Source organism: Mya arenaria, chromosome 14 (assembly GCF_026914265.1).
Source record: "Mya arenaria isolate MELC-2E11 chromosome 14, ASM2691426v1".
NCBI lineage: Eukaryota > Metazoa > Mollusca > Bivalvia > Myida > Myidae > Mya > Mya arenaria.
This window is the reverse complement of record NC_069135.1, coordinates 31,584,161-31,602,475: the sequence shown is the minus strand read 5'-3', so window position 1 is coordinate 31,602,475 and position 18,315 is coordinate 31,584,161. Positions and strand designations below refer to the sequence as shown.

The window sequence follows — 18,315 nt, the reverse complement described above, 5'->3', positions numbered from 1 at the left end:
TGAAGTTTAATCTGTAAGAGAGCAGCAGCTTTAAAGTGCAGAAATTAATTACAATTGCATGGAAATTGAACAGAAAGTGAGACAAAAAATCCATATAAACAGCAAATACTTTTTTAATAAGATAATTTTGGAAATATGCCTTTATTTCAATTCTTTTGGCCATAAATATCAGTTCACTGTCATTGCATTACATGTGTATGTAAGATGTAAGTGAACTTTACATCACATTTAAACCAATTTAGGAACCAAACTTTCCAAAAATAAAGCAAACTCTCTTTTAAACATGATAAAACTTCCATTTTATTTTCTCAGTTGGAAATCCAATTCTTTTTCTTCCAGGAACTTGGCAAAAGGATAATTACAGTCCAACGTCTGTCGAAAAGAACAATTACTATTAATCAAGATTTGTTAAATATCTTACAAGACATTAAATTCCGGGTTCTTGTATAATAAAGATTTTTCTTTTGGGGAGTTTGTGAGAAAATAACTGACTTCTACCAAGATTAATCACTGTTGTGATATAGTTTGGCTCATTTTTGTTGAAAAAAACTCCACTGGGAACCAAGTCAATTTGAGTCTGAGACAGCTAAATGATTTTTCGATCTTTTTTCACTCATCAAATAATGACTTAGTGAACGAAAATGAAAACATTCAATGTGATTTTTCTAGACTAGCAGCTGCTATTGGAATTTCTTATTTTCTTTTATATTATGGAGTAAATTAAAAGCACAGTTAACTTTAAATTCTATTTAAATCACAGGAATTAAATTTAATAAAAAAATTACTTATAAATTGCTTGTCTTCATTACTAAAGATACAACCGAACAGAAGTTTTCAGAAATTCTGAACAAATCGTCAGTGCAGTAAAATAAATTCAGGAATTAAATATATCTTTTAAAGCTGCACTCTCACACTTTTTTTATTTTTTTGTCTTGGAAAGAGCAAATTTTTGCGTAAATATCTGCAAACCAATGATATAAAATTGCTGAGAAAAAATCAGATCGTAGATTGTCATATTTCGGTTTGAAAAATAATGATTTATGGCTGAAACAGTTACTAAATATAAAAATCTGTGATTTTTTGTCGGCAGTCTTATATAACTGGATTCCATGGATTTTCGCGAAAATCGGCTCGTTCCAAGACAAAAAATAAAAAAGTTGTCAAAACCTTCAATCTGTAAGAGTGCAGCTTTAAAGAAAGGGCTTTCATTAGTTGTTCAGCTTCTTTCAGCCTAATCCTACAGTTTGTTTTTAACTTGTGTATGTTATTTCAGAAATAAAATGTGCTTAAATTAAAGTTATAGTGGATAATTGTTTATTTCCATGTAAGATCATAATATATTTCACTGAGTGAGCATTTAAACAGCTATATTTACTTAAGGTGTTCATGAGGTGAAATTATATTGCGAACTTAACCTGTAACTAAAAAAAATATTTTATATATGCCTTACAGAAATAAAATGACATTTAATCATAGATTTTCAGCAAAGGGAGCCAAAGTGTATGCAAACCTTAAACGTCATTTCGGAAATGATGTCGATGAAATTTTGTCCCAGCCCTGTGCAGGCAGATGTTTGATTTAGAACTGAATGCAAGCTTAAATATCAACACAGTTAAAAATTTCAAAATTGAAAAAGTGAAGTATCATTTTTATTTCTCTATTAAAATCACCAAAATATGTATAAAAAATTATTTTTGTGCAGTTCTTTTCTCTCTTCTGTGGCAATAATGTATCAACTACGGACCAGCGGAAAAGATGGTGGATATATTCCAGGCCTAGTGGAAACATGTGTATTTCGTATGTCGGATCCCCCCATTTGGACAAGTTGTTTTACTCAAGGACCACATTCTCCTGTAACATAGCATTAGCTACTCGAATTTTTTAATTTTATTTCAGAATCCAAGCCAGCAATGTCATGAGTCAACATGTATTTCAAATGATTTGAAAGCATCATTACATGAAGGTTTCCTGTCATAATGACAGTAAAACCATGAAATCGTCATATCAGTGGATATCCATTACACACCCATTGTAATAGATGACACACGATTACTTTAAAATCAATTACGTCATTGATAAAATGTCCGCATTTTACTCGCTAATTTTGTAATCTGCCTTACAAATGCTCTCCCTATTTAATTCTCAGGTTACGTGTGCATGAATAAGAGCGCCCTTAGAAAAACTGAAAATGACAGGATAGAATAGAAAAGGATCAAGATTTTTGGTCCACTACAGAATAAGTCCATTTAAGGAATACATAAATCACGACTCATTTTGTAAGAAAATAATGTTACCGTAAATGTCCTGTTAGAAGCGTTCGTAGTACCTAAAAGACATTCAGGGGGTCTTTTTGTGGGTTTATTTTTCGATTCTGTGATCTGAACATAAATTATAATGCTTACCTTAACTCTAAAGTGAAATAAAATGCAATTTGTTCCATTTAAAAGCATTCTTTTGGAGTCATTTGTTTATTATAGCGCACCTGCTCTGGCTGCTGATGTCATGTACATTAACCCTTACTCTATTGTATAATTTAGGTTACACACCACCTACACTGATAACAGAAGCCTTAACCGGCTAGGTATCAGGTAATTGTGACAAGCTAGTAGGTATTATGATTCAATACATGACCGGTCATTGAATTAAGCATATTTTAAAGAGTTTGCTGTATGGGTTCTTATTAAGCTTAGCGTCTTCTAAAAAAACAACACATTTTGAACATCTAATAAGTCTTTTAATGTATATTTATAAATTGAGATAGAATTGAGAAAATCTCTTCTAACCTTTCCTCATCATGTGCAAAAAGCTGTTTTTCATTATCATCCTTTATTCTGAGATGCTCTGCAAAAAAGGGATTGAAGTAATGGTATAATTGCCGTATCTTTCAACTTCTCGGCAATACGGTAATTTTCAGAACTCTTAAAATGATAACGATGAATGCCATTTAGCACTGAAAATAAGTATCAAAATAACAAAATTTAAAAGCATAAAGTAATTTCTGACAAAAAAGATGGCAATAATGGGGAACAGTATAGATTCATTTAGTATAAACTACAGTATCTCCAAATGAAACATAGGTTTTAGTTCAATATCAACATATTTCTATCAATGTTTCATACAAATGGAAACATAAAAAGATTCCGATAAAGAATCAAATCAATCTAATGTCTAAGCTGGATATCCCTTCTTTAATTAAGGCCCAAATAGGAGTTTGCACTGACCCCGAACCCAATACACATAAAACATTAGGGGACAATCAGGAATGGAATGGTTTGAGGGTCGAAATTCAATATAACCAACACTGGACAGAACCCTTTCTCACCGGTTTACCATTTAATGTCTCTAGGACAATCAAGAAGGCTCATGTACAAGGGCTGTAGAATGAAGCATGGAATATTGGACGATCGTTTTTCATTACTCGCGCCCCATCAGGGGGGATTAAAGGCGCGAATGAGTCAGCCAGCCTCATGTCCTCCGGTCCCTGCTGTCATTTACACAAAAAAATTCCACTGTAGCAATTTCTGTCCTTTAAAATACTGGGGGAATATGTTTTTGGATGTCAGTCACAGCAGATTCCATGAAACAAGTGGGGTTTTGCATTACGTTGGCTTGGTTTGACAAGAGGTGAACGGTTCAGCCACCATGGATTTATAAGGACTTTTCCATGATTCTCTTACCGAGAACTGAAGCCTGCATATCAATAGCAGAGATCACCTAACTCTTCTATTACACTTCAAAAGCAACAAGAATACAACAATTATAATCTCATCTTTTTTTCTTGAAAAAAAAACAACAACAACAACAAACCAGCTTATATGATCCCATGTGGGCCCCCAATGATATTTCTTATTTAACTTTACTAGAACTCTGAATGTAACAGTCCAGGCAAATTTCTTTAATGTCATAAATAAGGCCGGTGGTTCTCAAAGTTTATCTTACTCAGATATACTTAACATCCATCGTGCCTACAATTTTGCTTGAGGCCGCATCTACTACAACTAACATTTAGTGGCCATTCTACGTTCATTAGGAGGCAATTCGTGACAATCAAAATCGTAAAACTCGTAAAACTGCTGAAAATTGCCACCAAGATTGCATTAGGGCAGTGATTTCCATCTCAACAAAAGCCAAATTTGCAATAGAATGACTCTATATGGACTCCTCGGATATGTGAATGTGAGGGTACTAAAAATTGATTTCTCTAAGGGGGTAAAAGGTGGCAGTCACAGCTCAGCATGTACAGGATTTAACTTTTGTAAACTTGTTTTTTTTAAATCGATCGTGAAACAAATCATTACAACATAATATTAATCGATCTCATTGGTACGTTGTTATAGCTAGGTCTATTGTTGATGGAAATCCAGACTGCCCGGAAGAAGCCCACATGTCCAGCTTGGAGACAACAAACAGCAGAGAGCTTATTAGTCTAAAGGAGTGAAATATGGTGTATCTAGACATACTTTCTCTTTTTACTCCCCCCCCCCCCCCCACCCCACTGGAGCCCTGACACCATCCATTGCTTCCACCATGGTTCTCCAGTGAGTACTGTGTTACGAGTGTCAGCCATATATAGGGCACTTCCAACAGCCTCGCTGTTGAGCTAGCTTTTATAGCGACACGGTTGTGGTGTCGGCTGGCGGTCAAAAGGTACAGGGTTCAAACCACTGTTCAGGCATACACTCTTTCTTTCACTTAAATGGTGTCAGAAGTTATTCGGTAGCACCATTCCTGTAAATGTAATGGGGCGGTAACAGAACCCGTACAGGTCACGGTACATCCAGGTTGAGGGGGTTTACTGTATGGTACTGGATTCTGCTGGCAGGTTGTACTGAATGCAAGCAATGGCTATTATTAAAGAATTATCATAAAAAAACACTAAATAATGCCACTGAAGGGAACATTGGGAGTGGCAACTTTACAGAATTTATCATGGTTTATAAGCATTGTGTTTCTTCCAATAAATAAGCTTCTATGCAGCATATGTCAAAATGCTGTGCCACCTGTTCCTATATCTAATGTAGCAACTACCATGGGGTGTATATTATTTCAGAATTTCATGATAGTAATCAGCTTAAATCACTCTCTGCTGGCATATGAATCAGGAACAAATAAATTTAACAGAATGTATGTGATTATAAATTTGAGGTCACATTTATGAAAAAGATTACATATTTATGGCTACACTGTTTATCACGTCTAGATGCTTTATATCATGTGCAAAACCTTACTGAACATTGCGTAATATGCTGGAATATTCAGCTGCAGCAAAAGCAGTTCGAGCAAAAACCAACCGCCCTTGTAACAATTTATTAAGCCGCCAGACGCAACAGTTTTGCATTTATAACACAGAAAGTATAAATTACGTCATATTATGATGAGGACAAAAAAACATTTAATGAACGAGTTCTAAACTTGCAGCTCCTTTTCAATATGGATTACTTCATTTTCCAGCCAATGTTGCATAACAAATAATAATTGGGGATTTCCTACATACTGCATACTGCACACCATTATCTTGAGCCCAGAGTATGCTGTAAAAAGCACCTGATTACCAAGTACCAGAAAGTCAGGTTTCAGGCTTCCTTATATATATGCTCAGTTAAACACACTAATAAGTTAATGACAATTGTTTACTTCAAAAGAAAAGAGCCAATGCTATCAGATAGCCAATCAAGATTTTTGATTGCTATCCTATGAAATAATGAAAACCTTTGTGGAAGTGCAGTTTAACCGCTTCTTGTGACCATCTGTGCAGTTTTTGTGCTTGACCAACCATGTGACCTCATGTCAACCAATCAATAGCCATGTTGTGTCCACATGACCTGAAACTGACCAATCAATAAATACCAAAGAGGAGAACAATTAAAATATTGGTCACATGTTAATATCGAGTTAATAAGCATTTAAGATTTGTCTGTATTTCCCTAATAGACCATTAAACAAACTGGAAGAGTTTTCGTGTAAATATTTAATGCAATTTCATACTATTGACAAATTAACAGCATGAAAAATGCATACAATTACTTATAACTTTAGCTAGTTTGACTTCAGTGCAAAACCACTTTCTTTAATTTGTTGAGAGGCTAACAAAGTCATTTCATATGCAGAAATCAAATATTTAAGTTTATCACTTGTTGCATACAAAAAAACACCAATACATATTCATAAAATTGATATGGCTTGGAAATGCATTGCTGTCTTTTTTAACAAAATCTATTATTGTCCCCAAAAAGAATGGCCATGACAGAATTTCATCCCTTAATTGTAACAAACCTCGGGACTTTTTTAATATCCGGGGACAATACATTGTTCTTGTACCAAATCTTATGCCGCCTGTCAGAATCCATATCAATAAACTTGTGTCTGTCATAATGCAATTCCTTTTCCAACAAAGAAATAAACAAAATATGCAAATTGATATGTCCAATAAAATTCATAATGCTCAGTTGAAAACCCCATTTGCTTGACTGCAAACTTCTGTCTTGGCAATAAAAACTTGTATAATCTTCATAAAAACTTCTACAAAATTGGCCAAATCTAATGTTTACAGCAGGGAGAGTAACATCTTTGTGCTTGTGATTCGGAAATCCTCTCCAGACACGTTCAAGATGTGATTTGCTATAAAAATGTTAATGACTTGACTCAAATTTGCATAACAAGAAAAAATATTACAGTAACTGCTTGCTCCTATGGTTTTAACTTCCCAGTTCCCCATTTAAAGTATCACCTATCAAATTCAACCTTGACATTCAACTCATACTGTAACTAACCTTTATTAGAGAATTTTAACTTCCCTGAATTCCCCATTCAAAGCTTCAAATATCAAATTTAACCTTGACATTCAACCCATACTGTAAATGACCTTCTTTGGAGAATTTAAACATCCTAGTTCCCCGTTTTAAGCTTCAAATATCAAATTTAACCTTGACATTCAATTATAACTGTAAATGACCTTCATTGGAAAATTTTATCTTCCCTGTTCCCCATTTAAAGAATCAAATATCAAATTTGACCTTGACATTGAACCCATACTGTAAATGACCTTCATTAGTAAAACTTTCTGTTGACCTTCAACATATAAACATTATAAGACATCTTAAATGGTATATCAAATATATAAAGTAAACAATGTGTATGAACACCTGCATAGTGCACTTGAAAAATAAAAAAACCCTTATTTTTCTGCTGAGAAATGTTTTCCCAGACGCTATTTACCAACAAACACATAAAAATCACAATCAGGCTTCTACCTCAGAACTTACCAATAAAAGAGTCAGTGTTATGAACTCCATGAACAAAAGGTGACTCAGGTTGACAAATACTGAAGTTAGATACAAATCTCAACTATCATTGATCTTAACAATCAAAAGCCAATTAAATATCGCCAAGTAGCTTCAGCCGCTGAATGATTTATTTAAGGTTTTGTGATGGTTTTGTCAATATTTTTACTGTACCTTTTCAATGTAAAGTTGTTATTAAAACCGTTTCATACAATGGAGAACAAATTTAAAGGGAAGATTCCAATATTTGATCATTGAAGTTCCGGTATCTGAAAAATCTGTTTACATCATCCCCCCAGCAGCTTTTGTGTTTTGTTTCTTGATAAAGTCTAAAATATTTGAATAACAATTGTCTGATTGTCTATGTCAACACCAATAGATATTTATAGCCAGTCCATTTCAGGGTACAGTAAGAAATTGTCACCAATTCATTATGGCCATGTGCAACAAGCTTCCATACTTTTTTCAACCATTTTGGTTACATTGCTCTGCATGATCTAAAACGGTATGTAAACCAGAATGTTATCTTATTGCTAGTTTTTTTAAATTAAACAAGATTAAATTCTACAATCTCCCTCTTGGGTCTGAGGAGATGTAGGTTTGAGTTCTCCTTGTGACTGAGGATAAATCACAAACTTTCAAGGGGCTACACTTTATGATATCAAACCACTTATTAAGTAATATGCATGTAAACAACTATACGGCCTTCATGATAAGATAACTGACCTCAAAACCGTGCTCTATTTACTGTTATGGCACTCAAAATTAAACTATATTTTTCTGAATTCTAAACCTAAATTCATCCCCATTAATGTACCTTTGTAAGGTCACGGTTGGCATTGTAGTAAAAGACTCCATAATATACGACGTGATGTCTCGCCAGGCAGCAATAATGCCCAGACTTGATTTATCTACAAGTTCCATTAGTATTTTCCATACAAGTTAAGATCTATTGACCACAGACACATTCAGTTTAGCCGAGTTCTGGATACATAACACTTAATCACAGGTTCTTATATTGACTTACATTAAAAAAAAAAACCTTGGAAAAGGTCTGCGACCAATGCAAAAACAACTAGAAATGTGTCCATAGGACACGGATGCCCCCACTTCGATTTTTTGTCACAGAAAATAAGCCATAATGATTATTCAGGATAATCTGAGGGCCCTAACTCCTAAATGATTAAAGCGATTTCCATGGCTATCGAGCTTGATCAAGATATTATGGTCACAAACATGTGTTAAAAGTTTGGTGAGGATTGGACAAACAGTTTTCAAGAATTAGATCGGAAACAATCTTCGGGACGTATTTTTCAAGTCTTTTTTTGCAAATAAAGAGCCGTAACTCCTAAATGACAAAAGCGATTTCCATGGCTATCGAACTTGATCAAGATATTATGGTCACAATCATGTATGTAAAGTTTGGTGAGGATTGGACACATACTTTTCAAGAATTAGATTGGAAACATATATTTTTGAAGTATTTTTGGCAAAAAAGGGCCGTAACTCCTAAATGACTAAAGCGATTTCCATGACTATCGAACTTGATCAAGATATTATGGTCACAAACATGTGTTTAAAGTTTGGTGAGGATTGGACAAACGGTTTTCAAGAATTAGATCGGAAACAATCTTCGGGAATTTTTGGCAAAAAAGGGCCGTAACTCCTAAATGACTAAAGCGATTTCCATGACTATCGAACTTGATCAAGATATTATGGTCACAAACATGTGTTTAAAGTTTGGTGAGGATTGGACAAACGGTTTTCAAGAATTAGATCGGAAACAATCTTCGGGACGTACGTACGTACGTACGTACGTTACAAGTCATATACGTACGTACGGACATACGTACGTACGTACGGACAAGGGCAACCCTATATGCCGCCACTTTGTGGGGGCATAAAAACCATGGCTTATTGACATGAAACTTACATTCAGAATTTGAATGACAATTAAAGTAATTACCAGTTTATATAAACATATAAATCAGAAAATGGTTAACTTTTTTTATCGGATTTAAAAAATGCTTTTAGAAACTGACTCACTTTTTAAGAAATACCGTAATTCACCTTAGAGTTCGGACACCTTGAAATAAAAACAAAATTCGCTGTCCGAATTCATTGAAAATTACCTATCTATGTCCAAAATAAAAATAAAACCTGCCTTTTTTTCTTCCATGTTTTTTTCATTTTACCACTTATTAATTTATCCGTAGTTATCAATGGTTATTTATTACGCCTTTAAGCGTAAATCCATCATTAAGTTATGTCTTATGCTATCAACATTTTTTTTTATTTCAGAGAGCTTCTTTCAATTATTCTATCAGCAAATCTCAAGTCTACTCATACAAGTTTTAACTCATTCTATCTAGTGACTGAGAAAACACACAAGATTTAAGTCACATAACTATCATATTTTTACCATATTCAAGATGGAATTCATCACAGCACCAAATTGAAGCCAAGGGCGTTAACTCTGTAACCAACAAGAAGCAGATGGTTAGAACAAACCACATTTTATTTAACATTTCTCAGAAATGAAAATGAAGGCATCGAAAAGCACTTAAAAGTTCCTTCTCATATAAATTCCCATTTATCCCCACTAATGTATGGAATAAATTCATGATTTGAATTTTTGCTCATTAACAAAACATCGTATTTGGAGAACATAAACTTTCATGCTTTCATAGTTTGTTGATCATGTTTTCAATGAGCAGGAATGTCTAACAACAATATTTCATTCTCTAGTACTTAACGTAGGAGGTGAAAAACATTACCATCAATTTCTCCAGAGTGTAATAAATTCCATTAAAATGCGGTAGTTATAATTATCGGTGAAGGAATCGTTTTAAAATCCCTTTTATTTAGAACTTGTTGAAATAGTGTATGAAAATTATGTTAAAAGCATGGAAATGCTTTAAAGAGTAATGTTTAAAAAATTAATCCAGAAAATTTTCTCAAGGGTCAAATTTGTGGAATCTTTATCTTTAACTGATTTCAACCCTCTTACTGCTAAACGATCTTGCTAATGCCAATTGCCAGATTGTAAAAGTGCACATTAGAACTTTGATTTATATAATAAGCCATCTAAGTTGAGCTATCTAAATTAATTGTAATGATAGCTGAAACTATGAGAATTAAGATTCACTTGTGCATTGGTTGACACCATGCAGCACTGGTGTCCTTTCTGAGAGGCCATGTAAAGGTTCTCCTAGGGAGAATCAAACTCACAACCCTCTCATGTGAGATGCCGACATCTTTACCACTAGACCACTCTCACTGTCAGACCACTCTCACTGTCAGCAGTCATGTTTGCAGAAACTGTATATACTTGAAAGAGCCTATAATGATCTTTACTATACTAGACCACAGCAGCCATTGGTCAATGAAAACAACCATCCTTTTCCAATTGCAATAATGACTAGAAATGTCTTATGATCCAAGTGAATATCTTACCTTAAAATTGTATCCAGTATTTCACGGGTTTTTTTCCCATCCACCGAAATTCCAAACGCACTCTTAATCCAACAGGCAGTGATCAAACATAGGTTCTCTGTCAATCTATAGGTCTGTCTCTATCTGAAAAACACAAGCTAGAGCCAATGTTTTATCCAGAATCCAGAATCCGGAATCACACAGACAACCGGCTTACAGAAAATTGGGCTTCGGTAACCCTCAATTAGATGTAATTAACCTTCTGCTGCAGTACAAGGAACCAGTATTTCAATCCTGTTTCAATTCCCAGTCTGAAGATTATTCGGAGAACCAATGTTTCCCCTTGCATTCCTCTAGGCATCGTTACAACAAAGTATACAGTTTAATCAATATGCCTCTCTCATTGGAAACATGTTTTGGGTCTTTTTTATATTTTATCCAATAAATCAATCACCTACAAATCTTCTAAATGCTTTAAATGCCTTCAGCCACCTTAGAAGGAGTGAGAATAGTTCATATTAATAATGGAAATGTTTATCTCGAAAGTTTTAAAATGAAACTTAATTCTCCAATGGAATACATAATATTTCCCACAAAATATCACTGTATCTTCAGAATCTGTCGAGCCAAATTTGAATTATTCATAAAACCACTATTGTGCAAGAGTTCATACATTATCAATTATGAGTCCTGACCAGGAACCATTAAGGTCGCGAACAACCATTAAGGACGCAAGCAACCATTCAGGTTAGTATCAATTAAAATCATCAAACCCATATCCACACAAATAAAGCTTAAAATTTTCGCCATCAAAATCTTAAAACCCGCAAAAACTCCTTTAAAATTCTGGCTTATGATTGAACATTACAATTAAATTTGCAAATTCCTTCCTCATAAAATACCAGCTTTATGAAGTTGGGATCAATACCATTGTCAGTGTGCACCATGGCTCCAGACTTTCACAGATAACCACGACAGGTTCAGACAATATATGTAACGTATAAGAACTGGTTTTTCATTCCTTATCAATGCAGATGTTGCATGCTTTATATATATAAATACACATTGTGTCATTTCCGAGAAAACTCCTACCCATAAATCACCACACCAAAGCAATGATGAGCAAAATTTAGAACTTTTGTACCAACATAATGTCTGTTGTACTACAGAGTTTATGTTATGTTCCTTAAGGGCAATACCATTGTTTTATATTTACTGCAATGTTTTTAAAAAGGTATCAGTGGGAACTTTAGTGACATCTCTGTAAATTTTAAATGAAAACAAATCCACCATGGGCCATAATTTGAAATGAAAATTAAACTGAGTTATGTTTCTTTATTGCTGAATAGCCATCAAGTTTATTGAATGAACATTTTTTGAGAGATATCAAAAGTCCCAACTTGCATTTCTTTTTAAGTGAATCAAGGGAAATAATTTGTTTTTGGGATCCTATAGAGTTGTCTTACTTAGTTTCCGATGGCCTTGAAAAAGCTGTTGCAGATGATGCCAATAAAGCCGACGCCAGGGCAGGTAGTAAAGTCCTCAATATTCTTCGACTAGTAGAGCTAAATATAAGGAATCAAATTTATATTGAAATTGATCCATTATGAAAAGAATCAGATTCTGTCTACAAATATTAATATCTGAAGAATCTTATTAACCACAGAACCAGTAAATTTATACAATGAAACATTCATGTTACATTATACACCTGAATATAAATGTATTCAGAATATCATAACAAACAGAATGTTCACTATATATTTCTCTAAGCAAAGCAACTGAACTGCATATAAAATAAAATTTGATCCATTTTTTCCAGACCAAAAATAAAATATAATTCTCTCCAAATAGCAAACAAAAATGTTTCCATCAAAGCCATCAAAGCCCATATACACATAAACCAAATATCACAAAATTAATGGAAAAAATATTTCCATCGACTCAGAGCATCATTTTTTTCTGTGAGCTCATCATCTTTTTTGCCATACTTCATCTGTCAAAAATATGAGAAACGCTCGGACAGTGATTAATTCTTAATACTCGGATGAGCATATCAAATCATATTTCTCGGCAAGATTCCCAGTGAAAGTCACAGAGATAGGATTGTTTTTTCTGTTAATAACTCTATATTCAATAGTGAGAAAATATTGTATTAGGGAGACAAATAATGGGATTTCTCTTGGTTGGTTCTGACCAGATAACTTTTGGCAGTCAGTGCATGAGTATTTATTTTTTGTGTGCTGAATTTTGGGCAATATATCTTTTCTTTTTTTTGAAAAAACCAACAAAACATGCTGAAGTATGAACACATAACATCTAGGTATACTATGTACAGCTTTGCGCATTTGATAAGCCTGATGACCCCATGTTGTAGTGGTTGTCATTTGAAAGGACTTTTTGGGTAGAGATTATGGAAATTCTCACAATAAGTTTTTTTTTACCCTGAAAGACAGCAAAATAAATGCATGTATGATCCCCCAGATTTTGCTCCACCCCACCGCCTCCCCACTTATTTCTTCTTTTTGTTGTTGTGTAATTTTTAATGTACAATTAGCCTCTTTATCAATACATTTTCTTACAACCATAATTATACACTCAATACAGTGCTTTCCAGTTAAAAAGAAATGGTTGTTAAAATAAATGTTTTTACAAGAATAACTTACAAAATAAAGACCTCAGCAGATCTGTAGAGTTTAATGATGATCTATGAACCGTAATGGAGGGCAAAATCAATTTTTTAAATGTCACCAAAATTATATGGGGTCACCAGGTATCAACATTTAACACACAGCCAAGGAAAATCTTATTTGTTCATTGGGCACCTTAAGCGACATCAAAATTATGCTCACTATTTAACTTCACCCATCAAGGCCAAAATTCATTAAAAATCATAGTTATACACACATATTTCTTTAGCCCTTATAAAAGTGGAATTCACTTAAATTGAAATCTGCATGTCACTGCAAAGTTTTCGTCCAAGACATAGAAATGTCTAAAAACCACACAGTTGACCTATCCACCGAAAAAACTCTTTCAACGGCGCCTTTATTTGTAGAATTTAGCATGCGTTCACAATGAAAATATCGACTTCTGGCCACAAAAAGACTGAAAGCCAGCAGCACCAGCCGAAATACTGAAACCCTATAATTTTATTTCCCATTTCCGACGCCTGTCCAAATAGCCAAGGGGAGCGAGGAGGATTATTGAATTCAGTGAGTTTCCTTTCCAACAGGGAAGCTTTTATTCCGCTGAACGAAGTTAAAACAATCTATTCTTCATTAAACATGCATGACCAGCATATTAACTATGGACAAGTACTTACAGGGTCAAAGTTCAGCTATCAGTGTTAACAAAACAATTGAAATTTAAAGCTGTTTTCCATAACCCCCCTAAAAAGTAGTGTTAAAGTTTTCACGAAAAGTGTACATGTATGTTTGTTATGCTATTGGTTGCTCTGCTGTTGTTGTTATTGTAGTTGTTGTTGTTATTGTATTTGGTTTTGTTGTTGTTGTTGTTGTAATCTTTATGTGATAGTATCAAGATCAATCTAAAATAAATTATTGACATTTCTCCTTTATTAATGAAATCTCTTAAATAAAACTATCTATTGAAACACATAATATTAAGATTAAGTCCCTTCTAAAAACAAACCTGCCAATATAACAGATTAACTAACTCTTCAAACACATCATATAATAATAATTTACTTGCCACTATCGAACTTTCACGAAGATTTTTTTTACACAAAAACAGAGAACCATTATAACAAAATTGATCTCTATTCAGCAACTGATACCCAGATCAAAGTTTCAGGATCCCCCATTAACGATTCATAAAATACAATAAACACCACACAAATACCAAATATGGAATATGTTGCCATTTGCGTATAAAACCAAGAAGCCCTGAAGCCCAAACAAAGGTTTAGGGCTCTCATCAGAGTTGACATTTAGCTTGAGCCCACATCTGGTATTCGCAGTGCATCTTACGGGCAATCAAATATTACGATCTCATGAATTACTCCAATTTCCTTAAAATCTTATGTGTAAGCAGCTGCAGCTAAGAAGTTCAAGGGTAAAGTTTGTATCTTCTTTTGGCCCACTATGACAAACTTAAACAGTATGTATAAGCAGCTGCAATAAACACGTTCAAGGGTAAATCTTTTTTCGCCACACTGAAATAATTAAATAATGCATGCATCTGCATTAATTTCTTTCTTTAATGTTATGTCAGCTGAATTATATTTTGCAGGAGGATAACAGTCTATGTTTCAAGGTATTTATATTAAACTCAAATTTGTTTAATTTTCTGATATGATTTATATCATAAATGACAATGATATGATGAAATAACATAGGTAAATGTATATTAATTGTTATACAGTCAAACCCCATTAGTTTTGCTCGAATTTTCCATTGGCTCAAATTAGATATAAAGGAATGTTTTCTCTAAACATTCCTGCTTGGCTCGAATTTATCGAGGATGAGGTATTTTCACCAGTCCCTGTGAGTTCGAGCCAATGGGGTTCGCCTGTATAATTAAAAATTAATAAGTGTTATAACTTTAAAATGAATAGCGTCGAAAACATGCACGCTATAAAGCAATGATTTATGTATTTAGTGCTGTTCACCATCAAATTAGTATTTATGCTAAAAAAGAATATCACATTCGCAGTCACTTAATACGGAATTTTTTAAATGAAATTACTTAAATTGATAAAAAAGAAGCCTCTGTTTAGTACATCAATTCCTATACATGAATAGTTGAAGGCCTTTAAATTGTGTTATAGGGAAGCTGTTGATGTTGAAAGCAGAAATTAAAGTACATGTACATGTTTTCATTTCTTGATCATTATAAATTAATTCATAACAAAATTGCTTGACATACCTCACATAATCGAGTATTCAAATGATATATTTTCTCTGAAGTATCCTAGTTCCAATGTCTTAATATTCAGAAATTGTAAAATGCAATGTTTCCACATGATATTCCATCAAATCATTGCTAATAGCGGTCATCCATCTCTATATCAGACTTTGACCATTAAGTCATTAAAGTTTTGCACTTTATTGTAAAGGCAACAGAAAATCAAGCACTGGCTCTTGAAAATGGAGACAACTTTCAATTGACAATCACTTTACACAATAAGTGATTGAAGAGCCGAGACTGGTCAAAGTTTTGTCTTTCAATGAGCATCGCTTCGTTATTTTACAACTCTGCAATGAGATGCGATTTTTACAAGACAATTTCTAGAGTATGTGACAATACAAGCCAATTCAAGATATCGAATGAACAAACAACATTTTAGGACAAAGATATTGTCTCTTTTTCTTCAATTAAAATAACTATTGGAATTTAATGACTGTAAAAGTGGCCAATAAATGATGGGGACTTGTGACCCAGAACAAAAAAGGGTTCAATTTGTAACACTTAAGTTGCATGAATTTCCTGAGATTTTTTATTCCTGAGGGGGTCATATAAGGGATAAAGGACAATAAGGGGCTGGTAACTGTCAATCAAAAACTTCTAAATGAAACGGATGGGTGAACAAAAAATCAAGAAGATAGGGGCCATCAGATAGTTTTGAAAGGATCAAGCATCATATAATAGTCTTTTATTCTTAAAATAAGTACAAATTTGAAATTGTCCCTTCATTCCAAAAGTCAAAATTTTTATGTAGCAATTTATTAATTTTTTTAATGCATTTTTTTTCTGAAATCATTTTTTTTTTAGATAATAGCTCTCAATTTTGTTCAAACAAGAGCATCATTATATAAAATCCTGATACAACTTTAAGAACATGATCAGAAAAGAAGCTAACATTATAATGCTATGATTTTATAGACATTGCTGTTAAATTAGACCATTAATTAATCAACCAACCTTTAAGTATACACAATCCTTGTGTTGGAAGTCACAATCTGCAGTCAGTTGGTACCACCATCAGCGATCATACAAAATCAATGTAATCCACCACTAAACCTCTGAAATCACTGTAAAAATATTCTAATCATCAAAATCTCTTCTTTTACATCATCCCCACTCCTTGCTACACTATTAGTTTAACTTTCATTCACATCAAACAGCGATGACCATTTAAATCCACATTTTTACTAATCTTCCAGATCAATTACTCTTTTTTCGGTGTTCATATCCCCAAGTTTAATTTTATTTTTCTTTATTTGTCATTTCTTTCACTAATCACACCCAAATAACCAGACGCATCCATGCAATTTAGCCTAAACTGTAATCCTCAATTTGTTAGATTGTTATCAAACTTTCGATGCAACCTTATTGTTATAATGACACACGTTTTTTAGCGCATTGATAGCCATGAGGCATCGAAATGAACACCAAACATCAATAATATAATTATGGCATTTTAATCATTACAAAGTGGCCCCTTCAATAATGACAGGCTGCATTGGTCAGTTACCTGGATCGGTAGGAATAAAATGTGAAGTATAAATTGCTGTCTGTGATGTAACTACTTGTTGATTTGACACCCTGATGTGCAATAATTTGATCATCAACGTGTTAGAAATTACAGCCCATGCTTCCTTGTTCAAATGGTCATTTTATCCTTCTTTCATACCCTCATTCTTCTTAAGGCTACTTTGGGGCACTTTTATCACTTCTCAACTTGACCACTCTTGGCTACTTATAACACCTTCAATTTGATGAAGAGATGATTTAAGCCACATTTGCAGCAGGCAAATTTCAAGCCCAATTTACCATTGAACCCTTGAAATCCCCTTGATAACTGATCTTATCTTACCAATTTCATACCTGAAAGTGTTTCCTATAGCATTGATTTCAAGTAAAAGAATCAAAATGGCCTAATCAGAAGCTAATTATTAGTAAATTCCCATGGAATCTTGGTTAAAAATTAGCCAATTTTGCACCTTAACTCTGGAGCAGGAACTGCAACATTATATGCCTGACTGAAACTTTGTATCATGGGACGGAATAACTAAATTAATTTTAATGCTAATGAGAAGCCTGTAGCTAATCTGTTACATATTCCCATCTGTTTCACAAATAAATTAATATTTCCACTACTTGTTGGCGAATTCCACAAAATTTGCCTTTCATTTTAAAAACAAGAATTTGCAATAAGGAAACTTGGTACATTATTTATGAAGTATAGATAACAATTTTTTTTATCAAAATATCTTTTCTTTTCTAAACAGACCTGGTGGCCGTTTCTTAAGAACTTAAGTCGTTACTTCAACAATCTGAAATCTGTAAAAAGTATTTATTTTTAATATTTATTCAACCTTGAGTTCATTTTGAATGCTAGCTGGCTATAGTACAATTCACTTCAAATATGAAGCAAAATTATGAAACCATCACACTAAGATGATTTCTATTTACCAATAAATTGACAAAGATATTTATTGAAACGACCACCAGGACATGGTACCTATTTGGGAAATAGGTGTAGTTGTGGCATGCTTTTGCTCATTTTATAGAATGCTGGCCCTTAAACCAAGAAGTCTTGGGTTCATGCCACAGACAGGGTTGCGCATTTTTCTTGTATCGAGTCTTACCTTAAAAAAACTGCAGGTCTGAGGTTAAACAAACTTTAAGGAAG

At 33.6% G+C, this 18,315-nt stretch overlaps 1 protein-coding gene and 1 pseudogene across 5 annotated transcripts in view; one reads left to right on the top strand and one right to left on the bottom strand.

The window, feature by feature from the left end:
- Positions 1–18,315, top strand: part of LOC128217121 (uncharacterized) — a 219,034-nt pseudogene that overhangs the window by 94,474 nt on the left and 106,245 nt on the right.
- LOC128217117 (neuroglian-like) overlaps positions 1–18,315 on the bottom strand; it is a 102,444-nt gene that overhangs the window by 81,494 nt on the left and 2,635 nt on the right. The window contains exons 4-7 of one of the 5 annotated variants that reach the window (XM_052924004.1): positions 16,602–16,711; positions 12,182–12,280; positions 10,737–10,859; positions 9,703–9,756 (exon numbers count right to left, since the gene is read on the bottom strand). The gene's annotated coding sequence lies outside the window, so the exon portion shown is untranslated. Of the gene's footprint in view, positions 1–2,402; positions 2,452–2,783; positions 2,802–9,702; positions 9,757–10,736; positions 10,860–12,181; positions 12,281–15,605; positions 15,718–16,601; positions 16,712–18,315 lie in introns of those variants that run through there. The other 4 variants (XM_052924008.1, XM_052924009.1, XM_052924006.1 and 1 more) reach the window with 4 other exon arrangements.